Consider the following 13,166-nt stretch of genomic DNA (forward strand, 5'->3'; position numbering starts at 1 on the left):
AGAATGGAGTAGGTGGGGTTAAAGTACATAGGGAATGAATAAAATGTATAGTGTTACATAATAGCTGATACAGTAATCTGTCTTTTTTTTGGTTTTGGAATTCTTGAATTCCTTTCTTTGCCTGATACATAGCTGTTTCCTTGGATTATTCTTTTAATTATCATCCTGGGGATTCCATTCACTTTTTTCCATTTACTTTTTTTTTTAAGATTTTATTTATTAGGGAGAGAGAGAGAGAGCACAAGTTGGCGGGAGGGGCAGGGGGAGAAGGAGAAGCAGACTCCCCACTAGGCAGTGAGCCCGAGTCGATGCCAGGCCAATCCCAGGACCCCAAGATCATGACCCCAGCCAAAGTCAGATGTTTAACTGGCTGAGCCACCCAGATGCCCTTTTTACTTATTTCTTGGCTTGAATTCCATGTTTCCTGATTTCCATGGCTTCCTCTCTCTTGCTTTACTTACTTGTTTTGGTATCACATATCCTCCTTTAGTTTTCCTGAAAGGTTAATCAGGATAAATTTTTCTTTGTTTTGAGAGAGAGAGAGGGAGGGAGACAGCAAGAGTGAGAGGCAGAGGTGGGGGGGCAGAGGGAGAGAGAGAATCCTAAAGAGGCTCCATGCCCAGTGTGGAGCCCGACACAGGGCTCGATTTCACAACCCTGATATCATGACCTGAGCTGAAATCAAGAGTCAGATGCTTCACTGATGGAACTACCCAGGTGCCCCTCAGAATAATTTTTCAAGATTGCATGTCTGAAATATTTTTATTCAGTCTTTACACTTGACTGACAGCTTAATATAATTCGGTATGTAAATATTTATTTAAAGACTCTTGTTTTATGGGGCGCCTGGGTGGCTCAGATGGTTAAGTGTCTGCCTTCGGCTCAGGTCATGATCCCAGGGTCCTGGGATCGAGCCCCACATCGGGCTCCTGGCTCAGCGGGGAGCCTGCTTCTCCCTCTCCCACTGCCTCTCCTCCTGCCTCTCCCCCTGCTCCTGCTTTCTCTCTCTCTGTATCTCTGTGTCTCAAATGAATAAATAAAATCTTAAAAAAAAAAAGACTCTTGTTTTTCTCTTTAATATTCTTAATTGTGCATCTTCCCCTAGTCCAGAGATTGTTTTTTCCTCTCCAGAGAATAAACCAGCACCTTTCTGCTAGAGTTTTGAGACAAATTTAAACCATCTGTGGTGGAATAGGGGCAGGGATCTAGGGATCTGTGTACTTTTTTTTTAACAGCTTTATTGAAGAATAATTGACAATAATTGGCATGTATTTAAAGTGTATGACTTGATAAGTTGTGATAAAGTATATACCTGTAAAACTATCCCCATAGTCAAGATAGTGAACATATTCATTATCCCCCAAAATTTCTTTGCGCTTCTTTATAAATTCTCCTCCTGCTTCTCCAGGCAATGCCCCGTCTGCTTTCTATCATAGATAAATTTGCATTTTCTAGAGTTATAATTGGAATCATACATATTATGTACTTATTTTGTTTGACTTCTTTCAGTCAGCAAAATTATTTTGCAATTCCTTCATATATCAGTTCTTTCCTTTTTAATTGTGGGTAGTGTTCCTTTGTGGTTTTTTTTTATATTTATTTATGAAAGTAATCTTTATACCCACTGTGGGGCTCAAACTCACGACCCCATGATCAAGAGTCCATGCTCTTCTGACTGAGCCAGCCGGCACCCCTTCTGTGTGTGTGTGTGTGTGTGTGTGTGTGTGTGTGTGTGTGTGTGTGTGTATGTGTATGTATGATATACATTGTATTGCATATGCCACATTTTGTTTTTCTGTTCAGTTGTTTATGGCCATTTGGGTTGGTTCCTGTTTTGGCTGTTACAAATAAAGTTATAGTGAACATTCACATACAAATTTATATATGGACATATATTTCCTTTACTCTTAGGTCCACCCAAGCTACGGTGGCTTGGTAAATTGATAGGTATATGGTTAATTTTTTAGTGCCTGCCAACTATTTTCTGAAGTGATTGTACCATTTTGTATTTCCATCAGTAGTCTGTGAGAGTACCGGTTCTTCCACATCATTGCCAACACATACTCAATTTTTTAGATTTTAACTAGTCTCATAGGAGTGTAATAGCATTTTATTATGGCTTTAGTTTGCATGTGTCTTACAACTAATGATGTTACGCATTTTTTTTTTTTTTAAGATTTTATTTTTTTGACAGAGACAGAGAGAGGGAACACAAGCAGGGGGAGTGGCAGAGGGAGGACAGTCTTCCTGCTGATCAGAGAGCCCATTGCGGGGCTCAGTCCCAGGACCCTGGGATCATGACCTGAGCCGAAGGCAGCCACTTAACCGACTGAGCCACCCAGGTGCCCCATTAAGCATCCCTTCTTGAACTTAATTTGCCATCCGTATATTTTCTTTGTTGAGGTGTCTTTTCGATCTTAATAAAGTGTAAGTTATCAATTTGTTCTTTTGGTGTCATAGCTAAGAAATTTTTACCTAACCCAAGATCATAAAAAGTTTTTCCTGTGTTTTCTTGCAGAAAACTTGTAGTTTTAGATTTCATATTTAGGTTTATGGTCTTTTTTAATTAATTTTATTTTTAGTGTGAGATATGAATTCAAGGTAGTTTTTAAAATTTTTTAAATATTTTTTTGGTAATGGTTATCCATTTTTTCCAGCACCATTTGTTGAAGACCAGTGTTTCTTCACTGAATTGTCTTTGCATCTTTTTAAAAAATTAGTTGTCCATGTATACATTGGTATATTTCTGGACTCTGTTCTGTTCCATTGCTTTATTTATTTTTAATGATAGTACTATACTGTTTTCATTACTATAGCTTTATAATAAAACAGGTAATGTTAGCTTTCCAGCTTCGCTCTTCGTTTTTTTAGAGTTGCTTTGCATTTCTTTGCAGGTTCTTTGCATTTCTATATGAATTTTAGAATCAGCTTGTTAATTTGTACCAAAGAGTTTTGGGGTTTTGATCAAAATTGCATTGGATCTATAAATCAATTTAGGAAGATGTAACGTCTTAATACTGAGTCTTTGTTCATGAAGACTCCATTTATTTAGGTCTTTTATAATTTCTCTTAGCAGTGTTTCGTACTTTTCAGGATACAAGTTTTTCACATTTTATGTCAGATTTATTCAGTATTTCAAAATTCTTGATGCTATAGTAAATAGTGTTTTTAAAAATTTTTAATTTCTGATTTCTTGTGCTTATGTAATTGATTTTTATATATTGATCCTGTATTTTTCAATCTTGCTAAATTTATTAGTTCTAGTTGCTATCTTTTAGATTCCTGGGATTGCCTGTAGATAATCTTGTTATCTCTGAATACAGACAGTTTTCTTTTTGATTTGCTTTTTATTTAGTTCCCTGTCAGGTTTTACTGACCAGAACTTCTAGTATTGTGTTGATTTAAGTATGATGTTAGCAGTGGGTTTATTGTAGATTTTTTTTTTTTTTTTAAGTAGGCTCCATGCCCAGCGTGGAGCCCAGTGTGGGGCTCAAACCCACAACTGTGAGATCAAGACCTGAGCTTAGATCAAGAGTCGGATGCTCAACCAGCTGAGCCACCCAGGCGCCCCTATTGTAGATATTCATTATCAGGTTTTGGAATTCTTTTCCTGTTTGATGAGAATTTTCATTAGGAATGAATGTTGGATTTCTCAAATTCTTTTTCTGCATGTATTGAGATTATCATATGGTTTTCTTTTTTCATTCTTTAAATGGATTAACTTTTTTTTAAGATTTTATTTCTTTGTCAGAGAGAGAGCGCGTGCGCAGAGCTGGGGGGGTGGCAGGCAAAGGAGAAGCAGGCTCCCCACTGAGAAAGGAGCCTGATGCGGGGCTCCATCCCAGGATCCTGGGGTCATGTTCTGAGCTGAAGGCAGACGTTTAACTGACTGAGCCACCTATACGTCCCATTAACCTTTTTTTTTTTTTTTAATGTTATACCAACTTTGTACTTAAGGGATAAAAACCCTGATTTGGTTATTGTCCTTTTAATGCATTATTAGATTTGATTAAGTAAGATTTTGTTTAGAATTTTTGCATTTTTGTGCCTGAGGGATATTAGACGGTAATTTTCTTTTCTCAAAGTATCTTTCTCTGGCTTTGTTATTAGAGTAATGATGGCCTCAAAGAATTTTAAACTATGCCCTCTTCAGTTTTCTGGAAGAAGTTGTGTAGAATTGGTATTGTTCCTTTACAGGTTTGATACAGTTTACCAGTGAAGACATTTGGGCCTTGATTTCTTTGTGGAATGGTTTTCAACTACAAATTCAGTTTCTTCAATTGATTTAGAGCAGTTTATCTTACTTATTTCTTATTCTTATTTTATTTTTTTTTAGAGCGAGTTTGTGGGGGTGGGGAGGGGCAGAGGGAGAGGAAGAGACAATCCTAAGCAAATTCCACATCTAGTGCAGAGTGGGCTCAATCTCACAACCCTGAGATCATGACCTGAGCCAAAATCAAGAGTCAGATGCTTAACTGACTGAGCCACTCAGGTGCCCTTATTTTACTTATTTCTTGAGTGAGCTTTGGTAGTTTGTGTCTTTCAAGGAATTACTTCATTTGAATTTGCGAAATTTATTGGTGCAAAAATCATGATACTCTCTTGTTATCCTTTAACGTTTGTAGAATGCAGTGTTATCACCTCTTTCTTTCCTGATAATGGTAATTTGTGTCTTTTTCCCCTTTTTGTTGATGTTTTCAAATACATAGCTTTTGGTTTTTCTCAGTTGTTTTTGTTTTCTATTTTACTGATTTTTGTTTTGATCTAAGTGTTTTCTTTCTTTTGCTTTGCATTTAATTTGCTCTTTTTCTAAAATCTTAAGATGGAAGTTGGCGTTGTTCATTTGAGACATTTGTGTTCACAATACTTTTTTCCTTTGTGATTTATTCTTTGACCCACGGTCCTTCAGAAATGTTATTTAGTTTCCAAAAATTTGGGGGGATTTTCTGATAGTATGTAATGTCATGAGGTTAAGGTGGTGGGTGATGTTGTGTTGGTCTACTATATTGTGAATTTTTTGTCTACTTGTTTTATTATTGAGAGAAGGCTGTTGACATTTTCAGCAATAGTTGTGTATTTGTCTTGTCTTTTGGCAGTTCTATCAGTTTTTGCTTCATATATTTTGAAGCCTACTATCAGGGTCCTAAACATCTAGGATTGTGGTATTCTCTTGATTAATTGTTCCCATTATCACTGTGAAATGACCTTCTTTATCCTCATAACATTTTTTGCTTTAAAATCTATTTGATTTCAAAAAGTCACTTCTTCTTTAACTATGATATATCTTATTCTGACATTTTATTTTTAATGTATTTGTTTCTAAACATTTAAAGTCTATGTCTTGTAGGCTGCATACAATTGGTTCTGGTCTTTTAAATCCAGTTGGACAATCTTTGACTTTTAACTGGGATGTTAAGGATGTTCACATTCATTGTACTTACTGATATTGTGAAGTTTGAGTCTAACATCTTGCTGTTTGTCCTATCAGTTTCTTGTTCCCTGTTTTGGTCATTTTTGAATTGAGTTTTTTTTTTTTTTTAAGATTTTATTTATTTATTTGACAGAGAGACAGCAAGAGAGGGAATATAAGCAGGGGGAGTGGGAGAAGGAGAAGCAGGCTTCCCACGGAGCAGGGAGCCCGATGCGGGGCTCGATCCCAGGACCCTGGGATCATGACCTGAGCCGAAGGCAGACGCCCAACAACTGAGCCACCCAGGAGCCCCTTGAGTATTTTTTTCTTTTATCTTGAGTATATGGATTAATCTGAACTTAAAAAAAAAATCCCACAATGATCTACTTAATAAGACCTAGATCCGGGGTGGGGGGCGTGGCACGCCTGGGTGGCTCAGATGGTTAAGCAGCTGCCTTCAGCTCAGGTCATAATCCTGGAGTCCCAGGATCGAGTCCCACATCAGGCTCCTGACTCAGCAGGGAGTCTGCTTCTCCCTCTGACCCTCTGCCCTCTCATGCTCTCTCTCTCTCAAATAAATAAATAAAATAAAATTAAAAAAGACTTAGATCTAGGGAATGATCAGGAATTTAAAGTGGGGGGAAAAAGCATTACTAGTGATGAAAAGTAACACTGACAAAAAGGGAACATTCTACCTTAAGAAAAAGTAGGTAAGACAGTTATGATTTTGTATTCTAGGATAAACTCAAAATAAAAAGCAGATACTGACAGAATTACAAGATTTTGATAAAATCAGTATAGTGAGTGATTAAATAGCTAAAAACTGATAGCACCAACTAACAAAAGGTGTAAGAATAGAGGATATTTGAAAAAGAAAAAATTAAGTTGTTTTCTTTAAAAGGTATGTGTGGAACTCTGAATCCAGAAATGAAGAATACATACTCTTTTTCAGTCCATATGAAACCATTTCAATACTTGATCATGTACTAAGGTATATAAAAGTCTGAAGAAATTTCAGAAATATATATAAAGAACATGTTCTGTGACCGAAGTATAGTTAAGGTAGACATCAAAAACAAAAGCATTATTTTAAAAATCATATATATGTAAATATGCACTGAGGTGTTAAATATCTACAAAGTTCTTGAGCTAAAGAGGACATTGCAATTGAAATGATAAATTAGGGCGCCTGGGTGGCTCAGTTGGTTAAGCGACTGCCTTCGGCTCAGGTCATGATCCTGGAGTCCCTGGATCAAGTCCTGCATCACGCTCCTTGCTTGGTGGGGAGTCTGCTTCGCCCTCTGACCCTCCCTCCTCTCATGTGCTCTCTCTCTCTCATTCTCTCTCTCAAATAAATAAATAAAATCTTTAAAAAAAAATGAAATTTATTGGGGTGCCTGGGTGGCTCAGTCATTTAAGCTTTTGTCTTTGGCTCAGGTCATGATCCCAGGGTCCTGGGATTGAGCCCCACATCGGGCTCCCTACTCAGTGGGCAGCCTGTTTCTCCTCCCTGTCCTCCGCTCGTGCTTTCTCTTGCTCTCTCTTTCAAATAAATAAAATTTTTTTTAAAAAGAAAATGATAAAGCATTAAAATATCAGACATAACTAAGGGATATTTAGAAGGAGACTTTTAGTCTAAAATGCAGTTTAGGAAAATTATGAATAAATGAGTTAAGTGTTCAACTGAACAAGCCAATAAAGGAACAATAGTGTAGAGGCATAAAATGGAAAGAAATCATGAAGATATTGATGAAATTCACAAAAGAGAATGCCGTGAAATAGTTGGGAGTATCTGCATACCTAATATTGGATCTTTGAAAAACATAGATATTCTAGCAAGGTTATCAAGAAAAATGAAGTGTCCAATGTTATATTGGGAAGAAGAATTGGACTATAAATACAGTAGAAATTTAAATAATAAAAATTTTTAAAACTAAATATTTACATAGTGCTTACTATATACCAGTGTTTTATGTGCTTTACAAGTATGAGCAACTTTATTGAGGTAGAATCTACATGAAGAGGATAATTTTTAGGAAATTGTAATTATCAAGAGTCACTTAAGAGTACATAATTAATTATTTTTTTTATTAAGCAGACTCCACATCCAGTGTGGAGCCCAGTGCGGGGCTTGAACTCATGACCCTGAGATCAAGACCTGAGCTGAGATCAAGAGTTGGACACTTAACTGACTGAGCTACCTAGGCGCCCCATAGAATGTCTATAATTTAAACAAGAAACATTAAGTGAATTTTATTGGTAATAAGTCTGCTTCAAAAGGCATAAAATTCAGACTAATGGAAAATTTTTACCAAATCTTTAAGTGTCTGTTGCCTATCATAAGTAATTTTTTCTTAATGAATACAAAAGTATTACATACCATTCTTTTAAACAATGTAACATTAATAGCCAGTTGTCATAAGAACAATATAAGAACATTAAAGCTCAGTTTTATTGAAAACTAAATGCCAAAATCTTAAAAATGTACTAGCAGACAGAAATCAGTAGGATATTTATGAAAACAAGCAAGACTAGGGTGCCTGGCTGGCTCAGATGGTGGAGTGACTCTTGATCTTGGGGTTGTGGGTTCGAGCCCTACATTGGGTGTAGAGATTACTTAAAAATAAAATCTTTTCCTTTTGGGGGTGTTTCCTTTTTTTTAATTTTAAGTTCAATTAATTAACAATATAGTGTATTACTAGTTTCAGAGGTAGAGTTCAGTGATTCATCAGTTGCATACAACACCCAATGCTCATTCCATCACATGTCCTCCTTCATGCCCACCACCCAGTTACCCCACGCCCCCCCACCTCCCCTCCGGCAAGCCTCAGTTTCTTTCCTATGCTTAAGAAGTCTCTTATGGTTTGTCTCCCCCTCCGGTTTCATCTTGTTTTATTCTTCCCAGGTTTGGGTTTTTTTTTTTTTTTTTTAACTAACCAGAATCATGCTGTATGTATTGTTCTTTGATGTGCTTGTTGGAGATGTTCTCAGCCTAGCACACTCCTTTTATCCATTCTATATTCCACAGAGATAGATGTTTGGGTTGCTTCATTCTGCTGTTATAATTATGCCCACTTTTGTGCACAAACTTGAGCACAGGGGCTAGAATTTGAGGGGAAGAGTGTTAGTTTGATCCCTTGGCAATCTGAAGTGCAGGTATGTTGACTTGGCATTTAGCAGGTGGCAGGCCGTGCATGGACTCGGGCAGGAGGGTGGCTGGACTGTGAATTTGGGACCCACAGGCTGATGGCATCGTGTGTGACAGGGACGTGGCTCATTTTGCTTTTAATTTTTGTTTTTCTGGGAAACTCGATCTCTCCCTGTATTCTAAATGAAAGCCTTGCTGGATAGAGTATTCTTGGCTGTAGATTTTTTCCTTTTAGTAGTTGGAATTTATCATGCCACTTTCTTCTGGCTTGCAGAGTTTCTGCTGAAAAACCCACTGATAGCCGTATGGGGTTTCCCTTGTATGTACCTGCTTTCCTTTCTCTTGCTGCTTTTAAAATTCTCTCTTTATCACTACTTTTGGCCATCTTATTTACTTTGTGTCTTGGTGCATACCTCTTTGGGTTGGTTGTGTTGGGGGCTCTCTGTGCCTCCTGGATCTGGATTTCTCTTTCCTTCCCCAGATTCAGGAAGTTTTCAGCTATTATTTCTTCAGACACATCTTCTGCCCCCTTTTCTCGCTCTTCTCCTTCTGGAATCCCTATCATGCAACTGTTACGCCTGACAGTGTTGCTGAGTTCCCTGGGTCTGTTTTCATTTTGTGTATTTTTTCCCCCTTCTCATTTGCTCGGCTTGATTTCTTTCCATGACTCTGTCCTCTGGGTGGCTGATTCTTTCTTCTACTTCCTCTTTCTTGCTATTTATTCCAGATGGTCTATTTTTATTTCCATTTAGTGAGTCCAGTAGCTCTAGTTGGTTCCTTTTTATGTTTTGTGTCTCTTGGTGGAGGGTCTCATGGAGGTCCTGCACTCCTTCCTCAGTTCTAGCGAGTATCTTTATGAGCGTTACTTTAAATTCGCTATCAGACATATTACCTCCGTTTCGCTTAGGTCTCCTGCTCTGATTTTGTCCTATTCTTTGATTTGGGACATATTCCTCTGTCTCCTCATTCTGTCTCTTGTGTTGGCTGTTTTTCTGTTAGGAAAGTCAGCTACGTCTCCTGCACTTGAAAGTAGTGGCTTTATGAAGAAGAGGTCCTGCGGTGCAATGTGTGTTCCCCAGAACCTGGTGCTTCAGGGTGTGTCTCCTATGTGTGTTGCTCCACGGGTGTCCTACCATTGTGGCTAAGATGTGTTTGCCTTCAGTCCTGTTGTCTGCGATGGCTCTCTGCCTGTTGTGGGCAGATTCTGGTGCCCGTGGTGTTAGTGGGCTGCTCCGGGGCTGCTTTGGGCTTGAGTTGAGTCAGACCAGGCGTTTGCCAGAGATGCAGTAGCACCAAACTGCAGGCACTGTCCCTGTGTAGTCCCCTGAGAAGCTTTTGTTGGTGGGGCCTGCAGTCAGATCCACTGCCTGCCCCCAGCCCACTGCTGGGGTCACAGTCAGACTGGTGTGTGGTTATCTTCCCCTCTCCCTGGGGCAGGAGTGGTGCTGGCCCTTGTCTGGGCTGCATGCACACTGCCAGGCTTGTGGCACTGCTTTGATGGGATCTTGCCAAGAGCGATCAGAGGGGGTGGATCTGCTTCGCTGTGGCCTCTTGTCTATGCCGGGCTGCGGAGAGTTTGTTCTGCCAGTTTTTGGGCTGCTTTCTGGGTTATTTATCCTGATGTGGGTGCTCTCTAGGCAGCCACGTGGCAACAGGTGAGCCCAGGGACGTCCTACTCAGCCATCTTCCCAGCAGCCTCTGCAAAATAAAATCTTTAAAAACAAAAAAACCCGAAAAAACAACAAGCCTGGGCAAGGTCAATCAAAGGAATGAAAGGAATGTTTCATTACCAGAAAAATATTCTTGATTATAACTCGAGATTAAAGGACAAAACCACATGAATATATAAATAGAAATGAATAGGATAATAATTTTTAAAACATTATTGTATTTGATTCTCATTCATGGCCAAATTATTTAGCAAACTAGGAATAAAAGGGAACTATTTTAAAGATCTATAGGAAACAGTCTGAATGGTAAAACTTGAAAATCTCTCTGATAAAGAATCCAGGGTTGCCTCTTATCATTGCTTCATTTCTGAGTGTACTGGTCCTGTGTATTCTTTTTAAAAGATTTATTTATTTTAGAGAATCTCAAGCAGACTCCCCACTGAGTGCAGAGCCTGACGTGAGCTCAATCCCATTACCCTGAGATGACCTGAGCCCAAACCATGACTTGGACACTTAACTGACTAAGCCACCCAGGCCCCGGTCCTGTGTATTAAATTAAGACAATAAATGTAGTATAAATATATTGAAAGGAAGAAATAAAATTGGTTATTTGCAGAGGATGTGGTTATCTACATAGAAAGTATATAACTTACACCTTTTTAGTGAGTTAATCTTGGTTGCAGATATACAATCAAGGCCTAAAAATCAGTAGTGTTTTCATATATCAGGAATAATCAGCTAGAAAACTTAATTAAAAAAATCCTATTGATAATAAAAAGGGAGAATTTTGAATAAGTTTAATAAAATATGTTGAAGACCTTGTTTTTTTTAAGATTTATTTGAGAGAGAGAATGAGCAGTGGGGAGGGGCAGGAATGGGGAGAGAGAGAGGAACAGACTCCCTGCTGAGCAGGAAGCCTGATGTGGGACTCTGTCTCAGGACCCAGAGATCGATCATGACCTGAGCTGAAGACGGACGCCTAACCAACTGAGCGACCCAGGCACCCCTGTTGAAGATCTTTGTAGACACTACTATAAAACAAGAAAGAATTGAATGAAGAAATGTCCTGTATTTCATTAATTCTCAGATGTATGTTATACCATCTTTGAAATGGGATGTGTCGTAACAGTTGATATAGCCATAATTTATTGACTTTTTTTTTTTTTAAAGATTTTTATTTATTTGACAGAGACACAGCAAGAGAGGGAACACAAGCAGAGGGAGTGGGAGAGGGAGAAGCAGGCTTCCCGCTGATCAGGGAGCCCGATGTGGGGCTCGATCCCAGGACCCTGGGATCATGACCTGAGCCAAAGGCAGACGCTTAACGACTGAGCCACCCAGGCGCCCCAACTTTCTTTTCTTAATGGCACATAAAATAGTTATGTTTAATAACGTAGCCTATTACATTTTGTGGGCTACAGTATACTTATCTAGGGGAAAGTTCAATATTCCCAATGTACAATTCTCTTGATATCATTCTACAAGTGTAGTTCCGTCTTTATTTCAACATGAATTTTCTCAGAATTTGGTAAAATTCCAATATTAATATGAAAGACAAGGGGTCCCAAATAGCCAACATACTCCTGGATTTAAAAAAAAAAGTTGGGATTCTTGTCCTATATCAAGACATAATGTGAGAAACTTGCATCTGTGTACAGGAACTGTGCACAAGGGTCTTTATTTACTCCTGAGTTACTTATGAAGAATGGGAAACAACCCAGTTGTCCATTGACAGAGAAAAATAACTTAATGCTATATATATGCAATGATATTCTCTTTAAAACTGCTGAAATGAGTAGGTTTATAAATATCAATAAACAAATCTAAAACTGTGGTAAGTAGAAAATGTAGGCTACATCGTGACATAGCTTGGTAGTATTTGTGTAAAGTCTTAAAAACAGAACACTGCTGAACACATAATGTGGAAATACGTGTATAGCAATAATAAACTTGAGTGAATTATCTTTGAAGGAAATGGGATCAAGGAAGGATATTTATAATATGCTTTCAATAAATATTTGAATACAAGCTATAAATTTTGATATTTTTCATATGATACTAGTCATATTATTCTTTGTGAGCTATAAACAACTATCATTTTTTAAAACTTTTTTTTTTTTAAGATTTTATTTATTCATTGGAGAGAGAGTGAGAGAGCACGAGCCAGAGGTGGGGCAGCCGGGGAGGGAGAAGCAGACTCCCCATTGAGCAGGGAAGCCGATGTGGGGCTCGATCCCAGGACCCCAAGATCATGACCTGAGCTGAAGGCAGACACTTAACCATTTGAGCCACCCAGGCGCCCCTAAACAACCATCATTTTAAAGATACAAACCTAGTTGTAGTGAGTATTATGAATATCATTTATATGGTATATTAATTTGATAGGGCATCCATAGCTAAATACCACAGACTAGGAGGCTTAAACAACAGAAATGTACTTTCTTATAGTTCTGGAGGCTGGAAGTCTGAGATAAGTGTTGGCAGGTTTGGTTTCCCCTGAGGTGTCTCTTGCAGATGTCTACTTTCTTTCTGTGTCCTCCAAAGACTTTATCTCCAAATATAGTTACACTGAGCTACTAGGGGTTAGAACTTAACATAGGAGTTTGATGGAGACACAGTTTAGTCTATAAGAGTTTATAAAGCTTTCTCCCTTAGAGCTTCATGATTGTTTTAACAAGCAAGCTGCAGCAGATATTATTCCAGTTGTACAGATAAACAGATTCTGAGAGTCATATAATTAGTGCATGGCAGAATTAAGACTTCAAATTGGTTGTCTTGAATAGAAAGTCTTTTTAACTACCACACTTATTAAAGTTGAATTTCTCAGTTTTACGTTTGGTACTACATAAAGTGGTGTTTTCCAAATTGATGTAGGTTAAGACTTGTTTGGGTCTGTTATATTTTAACATTTCTCTCCTTCCTGGAGTGCAATTTGAGA

General features: G+C 38.3%; 1 protein-coding gene across 5 annotated transcripts in view; it reads left to right on the forward strand.

Annotated features, from left to right (window-relative positions):
- TRIM37 (tripartite motif containing 37) overlaps positions 1 to 13,166 on the forward strand; it is a 135,160-nt gene that overhangs the window by 24,975 nt on the left and 97,019 nt on the right. The window lies entirely within an intron of this gene.

This window comes from Zalophus californianus, chromosome 16 (assembly GCF_009762305.2).
Source record: "Zalophus californianus isolate mZalCal1 chromosome 16, mZalCal1.pri.v2, whole genome shotgun sequence".
NCBI classification, from domain to species: Eukaryota; Metazoa; Chordata; class Mammalia; order Carnivora; family Otariidae; genus Zalophus; species Zalophus californianus.